The sequence below is a fragment of the Drosophila takahashii genome, chromosome 3L (genome assembly GCF_030179915.1).
Source record: "Drosophila takahashii strain IR98-3 E-12201 chromosome 3L, DtakHiC1v2, whole genome shotgun sequence".
Lineage (NCBI taxonomy): Eukaryota > Metazoa > Arthropoda > Insecta > Diptera > Drosophilidae > Drosophila > Drosophila takahashii.
In genome coordinates this window covers 21,055,680-21,066,797 of record NC_091680.1, presented here as the reverse complement: position 1 = coordinate 21,066,797, position 11,118 = coordinate 21,055,680, and the positions used below count along the sequence as shown (strand labels likewise).

Genomic DNA, 11,118 nt, shown 5'->3' with positions numbered 1-11,118 from the left:
TTCTCTTTTGGTCATTTAAAAAAAATCCTTTTAACCACTTATAATATCTAAGTTAAAAGTGCAATTTAGACAAAAAAGTTTTGATTTTTGGAAACCGAGACATAAACACTTTAAAAAGCAAAACAAAAATGGAATGAGTAAGGAATGAAATTGTTCATAAAAAAATACTGTCCGATCCAAAAAAAACAATGTTTTTTTCTTTGAAAAATTATATTTCTGTCGTATTATATTTCAACTGTAAAGAGGCATGTTAAACTTTATTTGTCATAATTTCTTCACAATTGTATATTCATAATTGAAAATGTTTCCCAAATTTAAATATCCAACCAATGTTCTTCACGAATTTCAGCACGTCTGACCCACATATAAAAAATCACTAGCGCAAATGGAAAAAATCCAAGAACTGTTGAAGGATAAGAATAAGAACATTATTGAATGTGTAATAATTTTCGACACAAAAGTTGATATCAGAACTTTTGTATGATAAGATAAGATCATCACTAATTTTTTACCTCGTCAAGAGGTGTTTTTGTTTGCTATCAGTAGTTTTTATACACGCTAGTCGTAGACTAGACATGTCCGTCTGTCTGTATCAAAACAAATTTGTTGTTGCAAATTTGTTGAATACCCAAATTTGTTTCATTTTTTACCCGAGTGATCTATCACTTATACAAAACTTTCCACTAATAAAAAAATCTTTTAAAATGTGGGCGCTAACATAATTTACGTTGTGGGCTTTAGATTGGGCATGGAAATCGGTTTAAACAAATTTTCGGTACGTAGAATTACTAAAATCAACATGAGAAATCTGAACAGTCAAGCTTTTGTAGTTTTAAAGATCTAAGCATTCTTACGGATAGATAGACAAACAGGCGGACATGGCTGGATCGATCAAAATATATATACTTTATATGGTTTTAAACACACCTTATATTCATTATTACATTAAAAAATACCTTTTATAATAAATATATCAACTCACGAATAAAGGTACCAATAATCTCTATAGGCTGACGGCCAAAAGTCCATTGAGGAGGGTCGTGCCAGTCCAAGACATTTAAATTGCGATCGTTGAGAATCAGATAAGTATACACTAAATGAGATACTGGTAAACAAAGTGCATTAATTACACATAGTCGTTTCCATTTCTGAAATTTTAACACTTAATTAAAAGTAAAATGAGTTTTTTTTTCAAAAAATTTACATCAATCATCCACACTGCAGCAATTAGTATAAGTCTATTGATCGGACCCACCAAAATAATGTTATACGATATAAAATATTTCAAAAAAAATTTTTTGCCTGAAAATAAATTGTCTTTTATAATAACAATATTTATCTATTAGTTTTAATTACCTTGCGGGGCTATTAAATACATATATTCAAAAGCCGGAGAAACTATCAGAGCAAGTGAAATCGTAATTTTAATAAATTTTAAATAGGTTGGCTTATCAATAAAGCACATTTTAGGGAACTTGTATTGTATCGACTTCTGTGTAAATTTGTTGTAAATTCCAGTGTGACAGGTAAATCAATAGGTACACATACTGGTAAAAAAAACATGGAAGCCCTGAAGTTTAGTCTTCAAAACAAGAGGGGACGCTATAGTCGGGTGTCCCGACTATGAGATACCTGTTACTCAGCTAAAGGGAGTGCGAGGGAGATGGAGATATACAACTTTGATCGGGCAAAACTTTTTAGCGAATGCTCCGATTTGAAAAATTTCTTCTACATTTCGATATGTATAAATAAACGCAATATTTATACTTCTCCGAAATCTTTAAAGGTGTGGGCACTAGACACGTTAAACTTTATTTGTCAAAATTTCTTCACAATTGTACATTTATCATCGAAAATGTTCTCTAAATTTAAATATCCAACCAATCCTCTTCACGACGGTCAGTACGTCTGACCCACATATAATAAATCACGAGCGCAAATGGAATAAATCCAAGAACTGTTGAAGGATAAGTACGAGAAAATTTTAGAAAGTGTATTTATGCTATCGAAGGTGTACAAATTGTTCGTCACAGAAGTTGATATCATAACTTTTGAATGCTGAAGGTGCGATCGTCACTCATTTTTTACCTCGTCAAGAGGTGTTTTTGTTTGATATCAATAGTTTTTATACCCGGTACTCGTAGAATAAAAGTGTATATTGCATTCGTTCAAAAGTATGTAACAGGTAAAGTTAAGCGTATAAATTCTTGATAAGGATCACTAGCCGAGTCTGTCTAGCCATGTCCGTATGTCTGTATCAAAACAAATTTGTTGTTGAAAATATTTTGAATACCCAAATTTGTTTTAGATGCATTTATGCATTTATACTTCTCCAAATTCTTTAAAAATGTGGGCACCAGACAAATTTTAAAATCGTTTGTGGGCCATTGTGGGCGTTAGAGGGGGCGGGGCGCTGTTACATACTTTTGCAAAACTATACGTTCTATGGTCTAAAACACTATCCTTTGCCTGTTAGTAGTTAGTGTTCAAGTAGTTATTGAAGAAGTTTATCTTCTTGTTTTGTAATGTTAAAGATGCGTATTAATCCTGTTTCGTATTCATTACGACATTCAAAAATTATTTTTCTAATAATTATATCAACTCACTAATGAAGGTAATAATCATCTCTATAGCCCGACGGCCAAACGAATTATTGCTTTCAAAAGTCCATTTAGGAGGGTCGTGCCAATCCAAAACATTTATATTGGGATTGTTGATAATCAGATAGGTATACACTAAATGAGATACTGGCAAACATAGTGCATTAATTACACATAGTCGTTTCCATTGCTGAAATTTTAAAACTTTTAATTAGTAGTAAAATATGTTTTCAAAAAACTTACATCAATAATCCACACTGCAGCAATTAATATAAGTCTATTGATCGGGCCCACAAGGATAATGTTATACGATATGAAATATTTCAAATAAATTTTTTTACCTGAAAATAAGTCTGCCTTCATAATAACAATATTTATCTATTTATTTTAACTACCTTGCGGGGTTATTAAATACCAATATTCAAAAAACGCAGAAGCGATTAGAGCAAGTGAAAACAGACTTTTAATAATTTTTAAATGGGTAGGCTTATCAATAAAGCACATTTTAAGGAACTTATATTAAATCGACTTCTGTGTAATGCTGATGTAAGTTCCAGTGTGACAGTAAAATCAATAGCTTCACTGGTAAAAAAAAACATGCAAGCCCTAAAATCAAGTAAATCGCCCTATTTATACCCGTTACTCATGAAAAAGTATGTAACAGATAGAAGGAAGCGGTACCGACACTATAAAGTCTGTCCGTCTGTCTGTTCGTATGAACGAGAGATCTCGGAAGCTACAAATGCTAGAAGGTTGGAATTAATCACACATATTCTTGGGTTTTCTACGCAGCGCAAGTTTATTTTATCCGAGCGCCAACGCCCAGCTCTACGCCTGCTTTCCACATCTTTACGAATTTTGTAAAAGTGTAAATGCCATTTTATTATTTTTTTTAGTTATCGTTGTTGTTGTGTAAAAATCATATAACATTGTGGTTTTGTATTGATTTTAGATAGGACGTCAGGTTAATAGATTTAAAATAAGACTCAACCAATTATTTTAATTTTTGTTCTCATGACTTTTTAATGGGTAGTCCGATTTAAATTCTTCTACATTTCAATAGGTATTAATAAGCGCAACAAAATAACATTTGAACTTTTACAAAACCTGTAAATATGTGTTATTTACTTTAATTTTAAATATTAAGGAAACCAAAATTATGTATCCAGTTTTCCTTTGAATAAAGGACATCGATACGTCTGTCAGTGTCCTCATGTGAATGTTATGTTGTTTTTACAGTTATTATGTATCAAATAAAAACACCTCTTAACGAGGTAAAAAACTAGTGACGATCGCGCCTTCAACATACAAAAGTTCTGATATCAACATTTGTGACGAAAAATTATTACACTCGTCATTAAATAGACTTTCTAATCTTTTCTCATTCGGCCCGCCCTAGCAAACTATTCCAGCCTTTTTCCCTTTACAGGCATTTTCTATTGCAGCGTGCCGAATGAGAAAATATTAGAAAGTCTATTTAATGACGAGTGTAATAATTTTTCGTCACAAATGTTGATATCAGAACTTTTGTATGTTGAAGGCGCGATCGTCACTAGTTTTTTACCTCGTTAAGAGGTGTTTTTATTTGATATCAGAAGTTTTTGTTTGTTTACATTTGCTCTCATAGGAGCTAATATATACATTTAAATTTAAATTGGTAAGCCATTGTATTAAACGAATTAAGTTAAAAAGGCGATGAAGTATATCAAAATACCTTTTAAACGAGTTATAGCACATGGGTGTACCTTTAGTAGTGTAGAACTTACAAACTAACGAAATTGAGCTATTTTTAGCTTTTTTCCCGCTAAAGTAGCGGCTTTTTCCAAAAGTCGTAGAACAAAAGATTTCTATATGGAACTCTTAAGTGCAAATTTACTGATTCCATGACCCTAAAATACAGTTCGTATACCCTCACACAAAATTCAATACTAAGGGAGTGTTAGTTGCTCGAGCTGGCAAAAGTGGCTATTTTCGTATAAAAATAACTTTTAAACGTGACTTTTTACAGTAATGTGTTATATACCAAAATTTAAGGAATCTCAAGGGCTATATATTTTAAAGTTGTAAGGAAAATCTTTAGAGCCGTTTTTGAGAAAATTAAAAAAAAGCTAAAAAAAAAGTTTAAACAAATTTTCTTTTGTTCATATCTTTTTAACTATTACATTTACACAAATTGCATATAGAAGGCGTTTATAGCATTTAAAAATACCTTTCAAACGAGATGCAGCACAAGTCTGTAGCTTTAGTAGTATAGAAGTTACGGCTTTCCGAATTTTAGCTATTTATAGCTGTTTTCCCGCTAAACTAGCGGGTTTTTCCAAAAGTGGTAGAACAAAAGTTTTTTATATCGATATGATGAACGTCATATCAAATTTTTAGAACTTAAAAAACATATTTTGGACAAGTGGACAAGTGGACAAGTGGACAAACAGAATTAAATTTTCATTTTGGGAAGAAGAAGAAAATCTTATTTTGGCTATAACTTTTGAACGGAGCGTCGGATTTTGACAAATGACCCCTCATTCGACGGGTATTTTCAAAAGCAATACAACTAAAACATTGCGAGGGGGCATTTATCCCCACCGGCCCCAACAGCTCCAAATTTCGAAATTTTCACTTTTTCACTTTCACCGCTCTCTCTCCCAAGCCAATTGATTTTCTTAGAGTCTTGGTATGCAATCCTGTTAGTTTTCGCAATACCTTTCGATAGGTGTATCATTCATTATGATCGGACCATCACAGCTACAGGCTGATATCAACTTTTGTGACGAAAAATAATTTTAGATGCGACTAAATAAGTACGCTACCTAAAATTTATTCATTCGGCACGCTAAAACAGAAAAACATTCGTGTAGATATTAAATATTTGCTAAAGCGGGCCGAACGAGTAAATTTTAGGTAGCGTACTTATTTAGTCGCATCTAAAATCATTTTTCGTCACAAAAGTTGATATCAGAACTTTTGTACGTTGAATGTGCGATCGTCACTAGTTTTTTACCTCGTTAAGAGGTGTTTTTATTTGATTAACTTGTGGGGCTATCAAAAATGTACATTCTGGTACCACGAATGTTATCAGAGCCAGTGAAAAGAGAGTTTTAATGCACTTCAAAGCGGTTTTAATGGATATAAATGCACTGCACATTTTAAGGAATTTATGTCGAGTCAAATTATGGGTTAAATTTTTCTTATGACAGTAAAATCTATAGGTAGATTCAATTAACATTTTAATAGCCCACAAATCAAATAAAATATAATTTACACTGCAAAAGCACGTTCAAGCCACTAGACTCTGAACAAGAAGTCCCAATTTCCCAAATATCACCGATATCAGACCGACAGACAGGCATGGCTAGATCAACTCGGCTAGTGATCCTGAACTTTAATATATGTACTTTATAGGGTCGACTATGGCGTTCTCTCTTGTTTGGTTTTTGTCTAATCGGAGCCAACCTATGTTCAGTTGGAAAAATGTCAAAACTATACACATTTGTTTTAATTATAATCACTCTTAAAATTTCTAGCACTTTTGCGTCCCCAACTAATGACAACACATTGTGTGGAGACTGCACAAAGCAAAGCAAGGATCGGTGCATTATAGAATCTGAAACTGGACATAGTATTCTAAAATATGAAGACAAAGAGAAGATGGTTCGAAAACAAAAATACGATTCAAGTGCGCCACCTCTGTTTACAGACAACTTGAGCGAATGCATTCCAAAGAATTATACAATTGATAGTAAGAGCACATTATCAGTTATGGCATTATCGAACCATTTTATTTTTACAGTTGAAGACGGGTTTTTTGAATACATCTGCGTTTGGTCACCTGAACTTGGTTGCCAAATGTTAGTACCGTTTACTAGGACGGATGAGAATTGTTCAAGATGCATCTCTAATTATGAAAATGATGATATAAAGACTTGTCCGTGCAAACGGGAATCAGATTCAAAAAAGTCAGGGTCAAGGACGCTCTATTGCAGCTGCTTCCTGATCGCAATAGTTATTTATTGTTTGAAAATTATTAATGGATGACAATAAATTTTTTCGTTTACATATGGGCAATTCTCTGACGATGTCAATCAAGCCAAAAAGGTTTAAACTTGGTTTTGCACTGATCTTTGATTCTAGTAAGATAGATCCTCAACTAAGGTAAGCTGTTTGAGTATCCTTGAATAACACAGGTCAACAAAATGGACTTAATTAAAAGCATATCTGCATACTTAGCTTTCGCGTTTAACGGGTGGTATTTGGGCAATCGCGGCTTGAAAAATAGCAACATTTATCTTGAAAACGAATAGTGGCCCATAGTCAGCCCTGGAGTGTCCTGGAAAATTATTTTTTTCACGTGTATATGCACCACTAATCGCCAAGCCAAAAACTTTAAGGTAATTTTTTTTTCAGGCAAATCCTGAAACACGTGTTTGCTTATTTTCCGAATAGCAAAAACAGCAACACAGTTAATTGCCAGTGCCACATTTAAAAAGGACCTCGTAATGTGTGAAGATTGCAATGAAGATAATAGGGATTTGTGCATTATTGAAAATGATTCGGGATAATCTTTAAGACCGCCAGTAACCGCTGATTGGACGTGTGCATTCCCAGCGATATGAAGCGGCAGCAATAATATTTTTTGACTTACACATCATTCTTTACAGAAAAAGATGGATCTTTCCAATTTATATATCACCAAAGTTTGGTTGTCAAATTTTGTATCCTACACACAAAAAAAACTTGGTAAAATCAACTGTAATAATTGTCAAACAGGCCCCAACCAGCAAAATTGTTAATTCTACTAAGTAAATAGTTATTCCACAAGAACAAAATACACACAATTAGCAAAGACACAAACCCAAAGCAAAAACAAAATACACGTAACTACTTAAATAGTTACGTTACTATCTTTGTTGGTCAATTTTACCGAGCTAATTTTTTTGTGTGTAAGACTGAAACCGGTTATGCGCTTATTCCACTACATTGTTCGGTTCATTAGAGAAATTTAACGTACAGCCCAAAACATTTTAAAAACCTGTTCAAAATGTCTGATTGCATGGCAAGACACACTATTAATTTTACAGTTTTTAAGCTTAATGATTTGACCAGTTAAAGTTATTTGAATTATAAAGTTTAAATTTAACATTTAAATTCTAATTGATCATGACATCTTATCCGAACAAATCCCAGTAAATGTATATATATTTGTCCCTTTCTGAATGAGCCGAACAATGTCGTGGAATAACCGCATTACGAATTATTCAAACGTACATTAAGAAAACTAGTGTTGCCTAAAGATTAGAAATTATTACCTAAGAAAATCTCTGCCCTTATATTTTAGGAACCATTTAGCAAATTAAGATTTAGGGTAATTTTTGTTTTTGAATGACTTTTAAACGCGTGTTATATACAAGAATTTGATAAATCTTAAGGACCATACAGAATACATTTTATATTAAATTTAAATTAATGTGTCTTCCCGCATGTGTTTTTTTTAAAACTCGTAGAACAAAAGTGTTATATCTCGAACTTCTCAACACAGTAAAAGACATAATAGGACCCCATATCTACGATCTGACTCTAATAAACAAACAGAGGTTACAAAACTTTAATTTTGAAAAGTCCCCCAAAATCTTCTTTTGGGTATAACTCTGAAGCGGAGTTTCGGATTTTATTCGACGCGTACTTTTACTAACAACTAAAACAACTAGGTTAATGTAATATATATCCCCATTGGCCTTAACAGTGGCTAAATAACACAATATACAATTGTTTTTTAAGTAGTCCTTGGAATAATCGTTGCACGTGATTTAATAGTATTTTCATTAGGTCTTAAAAATCTTTTTCCCTAAAATGTTAAATTTTTACATATATTCTTTTCTGATTTTTGCTTCTTACCTGACTACCAAATGTGCCGCATTCAATAAAGAACTTGTAGTATGTGGAGATTGCACTGAACTTAATAAAAATAAGTGCATTATTGGAAATGTTTCGGGATACTCTATTGACCCAGACAGTGATAAGGCTAAGTCTAGGTATGACAGACCATCGGATTTACCTCCGGTAACCGATAACTTAGATGTGTGCATTCCTAGCGGAATGAAAATTAATGGTATTGAGAACGGTACCAATAATACTTGTTGACTTATAAAACGTTTTTTTGCAGCAAGGGATGGATCTTTTGAATTTATATGTGTTTGGTCACCAAAACTTGGTTGTCAAATTGTATATCCTAGGACCAACATATATACAGCCTGTGATTTTTGCCGATCGAGCGATTATCCAGGATTGCCAAATTGTCCGTGTAAGACAACCAATGACGAAAACGACGAACAAGAAAAGACGAAATCGGGATCAGGATCAGAAACTCTACACCGGTTCTTTGAATATCATGATTGGTGCAGCGGGATTGGTACTTATGCGAACTTATGTACATTCGAGTTATAAAACACATTGACTTTAATCAACTTAAACATACACCAAGAACTTTTGGAAATCACAAGCTAATTCTTTAGTTAAACAGATGGTTTGCAATGGCCCTATTACCTATTCCGGACTGTTTAATTTTACTAAAAGTAAGTCTTCGTTTAAAAAATATAATGTAAATTCTTAAGCTAATAATTTCGGATCTAAGGTTACAAAAGTATTTCTTCAAATTCTTATTTTAAACTGACAAGAAAGAGAACTACGTTTTGCTTTCTGAAAATAGCTGCAAGTTCACCCAGAAGAATTTCAGTGTTAAATCAAATACGTTTATATTTAAACTACATACAAAAAAAAACTTGGTAAAATTAACTGTAATAATAGTCAAACATGCCCCAACCAGCAAAATTGTCAATTCTACTAAGTAAATAGTCATTTCACAACAACAAAATACACACAATTAGCAAAGACACAAACCCAAACCAAAAACAAAATACACGTAACTATTTTAATAGTTACGTAACTATCTTTGGTGGTCAATTTTACCAAGCTACCACAAAGTAAAACTTTAAGGATGGCCAAAAAAAAAGAATAAATGGAAAAAGAACACTCACATATTCACTGCTCAGACGCATACTGGAAGCCGATCGGATTTCTGGACCAAAATACGTTTTTGTATTACAACACACAAAAAAATTTGCATGGTAAAATTGACCAACAAAGATAGTTACGTAACTATTAAAAAAGTTACGTGTATTTTGTTTTGCTTTGGGAGTGTGTCTTTGCTAATTGTGTGTATTTTGTTGTTGTGGAATAACTATTTACTTAGTAGAATTGACAATTTTGGTTGGGGTTGGGGTTGGGGCCTCTTTGACAATTATTACAGTTGATTTTACCAAGTTTTTTTTTGTGCTAACACATTAACTAAAATATGCCAAAGGGAATTCGGGCGAGTAGTTTTCTTTTGCCATATTTGTGTACCCTGTGAGGGAGACGCTTCCCTTCACATAAAGCGAAATACTCTTATTAACCAATAAAAAATAGTTAACATTTATACAACATTATAATACAACATTATAATACAACATTAAAAGGGTGTAAAAAGAAGTCCTTGAAATTTCCTTCTTAGTAATATATTCATTAGATCTTAAAAATCATTCTTTCAAAAATGTCATGTAATTACATATTTTCTTTTCTGATTTTCGCTCTTTACCTGTTTACCAAATGTGCACCATTTAATAAAGACCTTGTACTGTGTGGAGACTGCACTGAAGACAGTAAGGACTGCATTATTGAAAATGAGACGGGATACTTCGCCGAGCCAAGTGATTTTTATGAACCTAGAGCTGGGAAACCTTTATACCCGCCGGTAACCGCCGACTTAGACGTGTGCATTCCTAGCGATATGAAAATTTATGGTATTAAGAGCGGCAGAGATATAACCTATTCACTTAGCAAACTCTTTTTACAGAAAAAGATGGAACTTTCAAATATATATGTACTTGGTCCCCAAAAATCGGCTGTCAAATTTTATATCCTAAGACGAATACGTTCACAGAATGTTTTATGTGCCGAGCTATAGGTATTGAAGGGGTTAAAAGTTGTCCGTGCAAGATACCCAACGGAACAATAGACAAAGATAGAAAGAAGAAGTCGGGATCAAGACAATTATACATTGAATCTCTGCATTTCATGATTGGTGCAGCTGGATTGGTGCTTGTGGGACTAAAGCTATGTGGCCTTATGTACGAGTTATAACAGATATTGCCTTTGACCGACTTTGACATTTAGCAAGACCTTTCCGAATTCACAAGCAAATGTAATAATACCACTCTTGGCTTGCACTTTTTTAACAACAAATTTTTTGTAACTTTGGGAATATAGAAAAACGATAATTCTAATTGTATTCTACATTTTGCAAACACAAAATAAAAATATTCCTCGAAGAAGTCAGTTCTGGGCAATAGAACACATAAAAAAAGACTGTGCAAAAAAAAACTATCTTCCAAACAACTTTTGAAAGTAAAAAGGGTTGATCTATAAAAAAAAAATTGACAAATAAGAGTTATTTATCAACATTTATAATAAAAATTGAGAATAAAGA

General features: G+C 32.8%; 2 long non-coding RNA genes across 5 annotated transcripts; one reads left to right on the top strand and one right to left on the bottom strand.

Annotated features, from left to right (window-relative positions):
• Positions 1-249: 249 nt before the first annotated feature.
• On the bottom strand, positions 250-3,151 carry LOC108066171 (uncharacterized). 3 transcript variants are annotated; one of them, XR_011418548.1, is made up of 5 exons: positions 2,996-3,151; positions 2,844-2,941; positions 2,607-2,790; positions 983-1,105; positions 250-403 (listed from the first exon to the last, which is right to left on the bottom strand). It is a non-coding gene; the product is annotated as an uncharacterized lncRNA (long non-coding RNA). The 3 variants fall into 3 exon arrangements; XR_011418549.1 differs by lacking the exons at positions 2,607-2,790; positions 2,844-2,941; positions 2,996-3,151 and adding exons at positions 1,205-1,302; positions 1,357-1,534 and having other exon boundaries at positions 983-1,162; XR_011418547.1 differs by lacking the exons at positions 2,607-2,790; positions 2,844-2,941; positions 2,996-3,151 and adding exons at positions 1,205-1,302; positions 1,357-1,528 and having other exon boundaries at positions 983-1,148.
• A 5,237-nt stretch (positions 3,152-8,388) lies between these two features.
• Positions 8,389-10,915, top strand: LOC108066161 (uncharacterized). 2 transcript variants are annotated; one of them, XR_011418693.1, is made up of 4 exons: positions 8,389-8,626; positions 8,758-9,166; positions 10,259-10,432; positions 10,486-10,915. It is a non-coding gene; the product is annotated as an uncharacterized lncRNA (long non-coding RNA). The 2 variants fall into 2 exon arrangements; XR_011418692.1 differs by having other exon boundaries at positions 8,390-8,703.
• Positions 10,916-11,118: the final 203 nt, after the last annotated feature.